The sequence below is a fragment of the Schistocerca piceifrons genome, chromosome 3 (assembly GCF_021461385.2).
Source record: "Schistocerca piceifrons isolate TAMUIC-IGC-003096 chromosome 3, iqSchPice1.1, whole genome shotgun sequence".
NCBI lineage: Eukaryota > Metazoa > Arthropoda > Insecta > Orthoptera > Acrididae > Schistocerca > Schistocerca piceifrons.
This window is the reverse complement of record NC_060140.1, coordinates 553235634-553244342: the sequence shown is the minus strand read 5'-3', so window position 1 is coordinate 553244342 and position 8709 is coordinate 553235634. Positions and strand designations below refer to the sequence as shown.

At 39.7% G+C, this 8709-nt stretch overlaps 1 pseudogene; it reads left to right on the top strand.

Annotated features, from left to right (window-relative positions):
• Positions 1-8266: 8266 nt before the first annotated feature.
• LOC124790882 lies at positions 8267-8421 on the top strand (annotated as a pseudogene).
• Positions 8422-8709: the final 288 nt, after the last annotated feature.

Here is an 8709-nt window from a genome sequence, read left to right as displayed (position 1 = left end):
CCATCGCTCAAGGTGGTGGACAGCATGTCGTGTCAACACCACGTTCTTGTAAGGTACACCAACGTAGAATTAGTGCAAAAACCAAATATAGTGCTCCATGAGCATGAGGATAGACAGGACAAACGGATATTACAGTAATTTCTGGTAATTAGGTCACAAGGTGAAGGACATGAAGTCTTATGCCAGTTGTCATTGATAATTACACTAGTCTAACAACTAATTTGAGTAAGTTGTGGCACTCATCGCACTGTTATTGAACATTTCTGTACCATGTATGAAGTATTACAGAATAATGTTCATAAGTCATTTTTTTACAGGGAACATTGCTACTCATTGACCAGTTACAAATCATCAGAAGTCATCATTCAAAACAGGAGCTAATGAGTGTAGCCTCAAGCTACCAGTACTCATATATATAGCATAAAAGTGACATAATACAAATTTAAAATATAAGAAACATTGGCATTCATTGGTCAGCAAGTATTGCATATTACAAAACATTTTTCATCATTCAAGTGACATATAACATATTTAAAATGTAACACTCTGTAGCTATTACTCAAAGTCTGTGGTTGGAAAAAATTATTCAGTATTACTCATAACTCTTTTAAATTGGTATCATTATTTGGCACTGGTAATACATTTTTTTGTGCTAGCAATGCATTGCGTTGGGATCGATAATTAATTGCTGGTGCATAACAATATTTGCTTTTGACTTATTGCTGCAAATGAAGATGGGTTTCGTCATGAGTCAGCTGTAGCAAGGTTATGAAACAAATAGAGTATATGTGATCACATTCATGAATGACACAGGCTTATAGCACATTAATGTCATGAATAATTTCTCCTGCAAAAATACAAAATGGATTATTAAACAGAAAGAAGAAACGCATATTATGTTGAAAAGTAGTGAACTTCGAATTAACAGGTAATGAAATGTGTATTAAATATATATGTTCTCTAGCTGTCCTTTCCAAAACCTTCAGCCATCATACCATGCGACATAAGACATACTGTCAAAACGAACTGCAACAAATACTTAAATAACTACATAGCATAAATACATAAACTTCAACATTATCCTCATCTGCAAAGAAAAACTTCATTATCATTACTATCATTACCTGCAAAGAAAAACTTCATTATCCATATCATCATAACTCCATTATTATCATCACCTGTAAAGAAAAACTTCATTATCCATAGTGGCATATTCTTCATCACTATTCATCATCATTCATTATCATCTGCAAAAAAGTCACTTCATTATCCATTATACAACTATTCATAGTATAGAGTTCCGTATTTCTAGCATATTTCATCACTAAAACTAAGATGTGTAGTTCTGTCTGACAGTCTGCATCAATCGCCTCGTATTCTGAAAGGAAAAATTAGTTAAGACTGCTATCATATGATGTGTATAGTATAATCTTGTTAATGCTTGTTAATTCTGATCCATTTACTCTTCGTGACGAGGTATTGCGCCTTCTTTCGTTCATTCCGAAGGTTAAATTCCCATTCCTGTTTAACTTATTTCTTTTACACGTTATTTCTTTCTGAAAATGGTGAACAATGATTAATGTCTTGCATTTAAATCATATACCCTTTAAATAAAAGCTGGTTTCTAGTGATATAATTGAGCATACAGCATAGCATGACAGAAAACGTAATCTGTCAAAATCGTAGACAGTGTGCAGGTGCAAAAATGTACCCAGAATATCACAACGTAGCAGAAAAAAAAAAAGTAAAATAGTCACGATGTTGAGATATCATAAGGCAAATGTCAAAATCAATTGGTGTTTGTTACATCTTAAACATTTCATAGTGCATACAAACAAAACAGTAAAACAATCATACATACATAAAAAATGGAAAATGTGCACGGTCTGATGTGTAACGACAAGAAAAGCGACCTGCCAACCTTACCTTGCCAGGCACTTGCCAAGAAAAAATACGATAATCATTAGTAAGTGTTCATGTGAATATAATTGCATAAGTGGTTATAAAAAAATCAGGAAATAGCATTACAGTGTGATAAATGATAAAGTATGTTTATTCAATAAAGGGTTTGATGTTGGAGATATGGTGGTTCCCTTTGGTTTTTCTGGTTCTCAGAGTTTCGACGTGTACTACATTGGGGTGAGGAATGCTGCAAATTCGATATGGACCTGCATATTGAAGCTCAAATTTACTGCATCTACTTTTTCCTCTATTAGATAAATAATGTGTGCCTACTAATATCTTCTGTCCAATGTGAAAGCCACGGCGTGTACAAACCTTTTTTTGCTGTCTGCTCCGGTGCTCTGCGGCACGTTTGATGTTGTTCAGCGCAATTTCAATTATTTCCTGGTGTCGTAGTCGACGAGATGTAGGAAAGGTTACTAATTCTTTAATTTTGTTAGGTGGTTCAACATTTTTCAGTATAACAGACGGAGATAGCATGGTAGATTCATTTGGTATGGAATTAATTACATCCTGCAATGAGAGTATGTGTGTGTCCCAATCAATATGTTTTTTATGGCAGTATATTCCGCAAATTACTTTCAATACATGCCCTACATGAAATAGAAAATGTTTTACAAATGCTTTCGAAACAGTTTTAGCGGTAACTTTGCTTAACGGAGTAAAGGTAACAAATTTTGAAGTGAGTTCAACAGCGACAAAGATGTAGCAAAAACCTCTATTAGTTCTGGGAATCGGACCAAAAATGTCTACAGCGGCCATGTGTCTCAATTTAACAGGTACAATGGGATGTAATGGAGGAATATGTGAAGTCGTATCTGACTTAGCTTTCTGGCAGATTTTACATGACGCTAAAACTCGTCGAATACGTTTCTCTATGTTGGTAAAATAACAGTTCTGTCTCAGTATAAGAAAACATTTTCTGGTTCCGTAATGTGCCTAGCTTAAATGAGTATACCAGATTAATTTGTTAACAAATTCGTCAGGAATGCATAATAACCAATTGTTGCTGTCAGGGTGAGAGCGGCGAAACAGAATGTCATTGCGTACAGTGTAATGGTTTCTAATGGTAACATTATTCCTATCTTGCCAAAGGTGTTTAATTTCTTTCCATACGTTGTCTTTACTCTGCTCTTGTGCTATGTCTTGTAATGACGACGAAATGAAATTCTCAAATACAACTTGTTGAATGTACATCACGCTGAAATTTGCTTTGCAGAAGTTGGTTGCGATGTCTTGGTAATTGCTGCTGAGAGAACGGGATAGTGCGTCTGCTACAATATTTTGTGTACCGAGAATGTGAACAATTGTAAAATTAAATTCCTGTAAATAAAGTTTCCATCTACTTAATCTGTCGTGTGTAAATTTAGCGGAAAGTAAAAACTGTATAGCTCTATAATCTGTGTAAACGGTAGTGTGTCTTCCATAAAGAAAATGCCGAAATCTCGTAAATGCCCATACAACACATAATGTTTCAAGTTCTGTAACAGAATAATTGCGTTCAGCAGGTGACAGAATGCGGCTCGCAAAGGCGATGTTTTTAATTACTGTACAACCATCTTCTTCAATTTCCTGAAAAATGTGTACGCTTAAAGCGGTGTTAGAACTTTCGGTGGCAATGAAAAAAATTTCAAGAAACATCTACGTATGATAAAAGTGGAGCATTCAACAAAGCTTGTTTCAAATAACATTTTCGTGAACAAGATTCTGTGTATCTGAAGTATTGCTTGCGTTGCTGGAAGATGCAACCTGTACTGTATCTAGTCAAATTCTATCTGACGTGCTATTATTTTCGGGAGAATGTTGTGGCATTTCAACTGTTCTGTTATTTTTTCCTGACGTATTACGTTCGGGATGATATCTACTGTCTGGTTCATTCATGATAATTTGTTGTTGTGGATGAGTCTGCTGCTGGTAAAACCGACTGTTATTAAACGTACGCTGAAAATTGTGCTCATTACTTTTACGTCTGTCATGACAGTCATTTCTATACGGTGCATTGCGATAGGAATTGAAATAGTGTGTTTTCTGTACGTACTGATTGCCTTGTTGCTGTGCGTTACTATTTGTTGGAGCTGACGCCATGCGTGTAGGCGGCGAAACATTAAACCTTGGTTGACCTTGTAGATTACATTGTTGGTTAGGTATGCTAACCGGTTGGCTTTCATGCTGTTGTTGTGAAAAACCTCTATTGTTACCAAAATGCGTTCGCTGTTGCTCATAATTTTACACATACTGATGATTAAATTTTTGTCAGGTATTAAAGTTCTCGTGGTTGTCATTTCTGGAGCGTCTAATGAAAACTGTCACTTTCGGTAAAAGTTGACTTATCGGGTTTTCTTTACTCTTTCATAATCCTAGATAGAGCGATAGTTGAAGAGCTGTTTTGATAGATATAAAGGATAGTAGAAGAGAAGGCAGCACTGCAGAAAACTAAAGATGAAATAGCACTACTACGGCTTGGGGCCCTGTGCACGCTACGGCACATATTCATTAAAGCGTAATGAATCCCCTGAGGTTTATTACGCGCTGCAAATAAACTTTAGCTTCTGCGTTACAGGCAATGCCGGTGAAAATTCAAAAGAAAATTGTTGTATCCAGTCCAAAGCTAGTTTCTGCATTACAGGCAATGGCAGTGAAAGTACAAAAACAAATCGATGTATCCAGTTCAAAACGTGCACCTGCGCTCTGTCATTTTTAAATACTTTAGATTTTCTTACGGATAAAAATTGCTCGTAATCAACGTTATCGTCTCTGAATGTCTGAACAGGTTCAGGATTGTATGAGAATCTATTCGTCTGTGATTGTTCGGAATCCAAATCACGTACTCTCTGTAAATTACCTAAATTATACTGGCTGTGTGAGTGTGACAAATGTTCGGAATGTGCCGTATGCTGTGACGTGTTGGTGATTGAAACATTTTTCATTTCTGTCACTTTAATACGTCCATCAATTTGGCTGATCTGTTGCTCAAATTTCTTATCGACTTCCGTATCCAGAGTGTGTGAAAGTTCTGGTGACTTTAAGTTAAACTCGTCGCGTATCTGTGTTGCGTTTTCTGAACATTGTTCAGTGAATGCATTAATTTCATTTCTAAGTGATTCTGTTGTGGCTGCATGTGTATTATTTAATTCTTGTGCAAAAGATCTAATTTCTTCACTACTGTTCGTAGCACAAGCCTTACTTTCCTCACGTAATTGTTCTTTAGTATCATGACGTTGCACGGTAACGGCTGTAATCTGTTCACTAAGTTGTTTGTTCTGTTCATTAAGGTTGTAGTGTTTTTCATTCGACTGTTTGAAACTTTCATTAAATTGTTTGCACGACTCATTAAGTTGTTTGAAATGGTTGTGGAAACTTTGATTAAGTTGTTTGAAATGGTTGTCGATTATTTTATTCAACTGTTTGGAATTTTTGTCAAAACTTTCATTAAGTTGTTTGTAATGGTTGTCGTATTTTACATTGAGTTGTAGTATTAATGCCATAACTTGATCCAAGCCAGTATTACCCACTCTATTCTCTGTGCTGTGTGATGGCGTACCAACAATTGTCACGTTTTGTGTAACCATTTTGTTATTCTGTGATTCTTGAAAATGTTTGCTAATCGGATGTGCACTGTTGGTCACTACACCAGAATTAAATAAATCTGACGTATTCTGATTACACTGTTCATTTTCGTTAGAAAAATTTGTCTGTTCATTATTCAGATTTTGCAAATCGGGTGTGTTAAAATGGGCAGCGTTCACTGTAACAGAACGTGCCGCGTCATCTATTGTCGTTAAATTGACAGACTACACAATTGAATTTATTTGTTCATCATTACGATCAAAATCTATGTTAGTGATCGGTACGCACTGATTGTTGGTTGGTTGGTTGTTTGGGATAGGAGACCAGACAGCGTGGTCATCGGTCTCATCGGATTAGGGAAGGAAGTCGGCCGTGCCCTTTCAGAGGAACCATCCCGGTATTTGCCTGGAGTGATTTAGGGAAATCACGGAAAACCTAAATCAGGATGGCCGGACCCGGGATTGAACCATCGTCCTCCCGAATGCGAGTCCAGTGTCTAACCACTGCGCCACCTCGCTCGGTCGCACTGATTGTCTGTAAGTGGAGGATTATCATTATTATTACACAGAGTGTCGCAAGTATTATCGGTCAAACTATTCGAGTCGGCTATTTCACTCACTGCACATCGCGATGTACTGTTAACAGTTTTTCGCGGCATTTTCACTAATCAAAATTAAGCACAAATGAAATAATGACGATGCAAAAAATGCAAAAAACACAATTACAACAAAGAGCAACAAATTGCCGATGATCTGTGAAAGAAAGAGTGACAAATTAGTAAATGCGTTGCGCCAGATGCAAACTACATTTAAGTAAATAAGAGCAGATGTATGACTACTTATCAGAATATTCACAAAGAAATACGATCCTGGCCGGATGTCGCCAAGTGTAACCTCCGCACACGAAAATTTTAATTAACCAAGTGTACACTCCCCACGGAAATAATAATTAAATGAATTTTAAATATTGTAACCTCTGAACAAAATTGGCTCCCATTTATAATCTCTGTGCAGAAATGCATTCACATTTAATGTTCCCACAAAATTCTTTTCTCATTTAATGTTAAGTTCGAAACAGAAGAATTCCTAAACACCAAAAATAAAAAAAGGAAAATTCAGTAACCTGGTAAATTTTATGACGACAGCAGCGCTGCGTCTCGGCCCTGTATTCTGAATAAAAAAAGCAAAAATTCTTACCTCAATAAAAACTGCGAATATATATCCTCTTACCTAAAAAATTTTCGGCACAGCTCCGTGCAATGCTGGCCTATGCTTTGTGACTCGTGAAAGGAATTAATTATTCATTGGATAAAATCTTTAAATTGAAATTAATGCTTTTCTTTAAAAACAAAAAAAATTACTTTATATTATAAAAATTATTATTGTGGCATTTTTAAAAAAATTGGAATGACAATTCACATACATTACTAGATATGCGCAAGGCTGCTTCTTTACCTTAAACAATAATACCCATCCTCCAGAGTCTCGGCCAGAGCAGACTCCCGACACGCGCCGACACGCGCACACAACTGCCGACTACTGCCGACTCACGCAGACTAGTGAAGACTAATGTCGACTAGCGACAAGCAACAACTAACTACATACTGCTCTCTGGTCAGAGACTCTCCCATGCCTTGCCCATCTCCGGCAACGCATACGTCTTACAAAGCAACACATGCATGGTGTTAGCCGAGATAAACACTGGCAATTTCACCCTTTTCGTGCTAAACATGTACTTCCAGTACAGGCACCGAGAGAGACCGTATATTGACCAGTTAAAAGAGGCGGTTGGATTCTACCGCAATGACTTGCTAATTTGCACAATGGACGCAAACGCCATGTCACCCCTATGGCACAGTGACAACACGCCTCTCGGCGCTCGATGCGCCGCCAGGCGAGTTGAGAGACTCGTAGAAGCAATTCACGAACTCGGACTAGAAGCGTTGAACCGACCAAATTTCCCACCAACTTTCGAAGGCGACTTCGAACATTGATGTGACACTTAAGAGTGCACACGCGTTTCTCTGTACGAAGAATTGGAAGGTATGGCGGGGAACGACAGTAAGTGACCACACTCTGATCACATTCACTGTAGCCTATGATGGGGAGCCACCTCCTCAAGACCAGGTGAACGGCATCGTGAAATACAACTGGCGCAAGGCAGACTGGGATCGACTAAGAGGAAATCTAGTGGTACCGAATTGGCCAATGGATCGCGTTGTGGACGTAGACAAAGCTGCAGAGGATCTGACGGCGGCCATACAGACAGCAGCAACGGGTGCAGTCCCGTTGGCCCGATGCTACCGGAAAGATAACCAAACTTGAGCATTTAGAGAAAGTAAAAGTCGTAACAATGTTTCCGTAGGTGAACCTGCAGAAGGATCATTACCGACTAGACTGCATGTCTTTCGATGCGCGTGTCGTGTCGCGCAACACGCTACCTGTACGGCGCACAGTAGCCGTGCGCTGCGTGCGGAACCACGCGTGCTTCTCAGAACTAACGGAATTGTTGTGTGGTACGAGCGGTGAAGCTCTGGAGCGGCTGGCCTGCGGCACCTGGCGCCTGGCGCCGGTTTTGAATGACTTTCGCCCGAGTGCCTGTCCGCTCCGGTGTGGAGCCGTACGACGCCCATCGGCCGTGAGGCCGTTGGACACAGAACGCTGGAACAGGGACCGTCAAACGCCTCAGTCCCGCCTATGCAACTGTTTTGAAAGAGACAGTGGAAACTAAAAAAGATCACCCAGGACGGTGGATCACTCGGCTCGTGGGTCGATGAAGAACGTAGCGAATTGCACGTCGACATGTGATCTGCAGGACACATGAACATCGACGTTTCGAACGCACATTGCGGTCCATGGATTCCGTTCCCGGGCCACGTCTGGCTGAGTGTCGGCTACGTATACTGAAGCTCGCAGTGTTTGCCCCGCTTCTGAGACCTGGGAGTGTCGTGGCCGCCTGTGGGGCCGGCCGCGTCTCCTTAAACGTGCGATGCGCGCCCGTCGCCTGGCGGTTCGCATACCGGTACTGTCTCGGTAGCGTGCACAGCCGGCTGGCGGTGTGGCGTGCGACACCTCGTACAACGAACTCAGAGCTGGCGATACTACCCGCTGAATTTAAGCATATTACTAAGCGGAGGAAAAGAAGCTATCGAGGATTCCCCCAGTAGCGGCGAGCGAACAG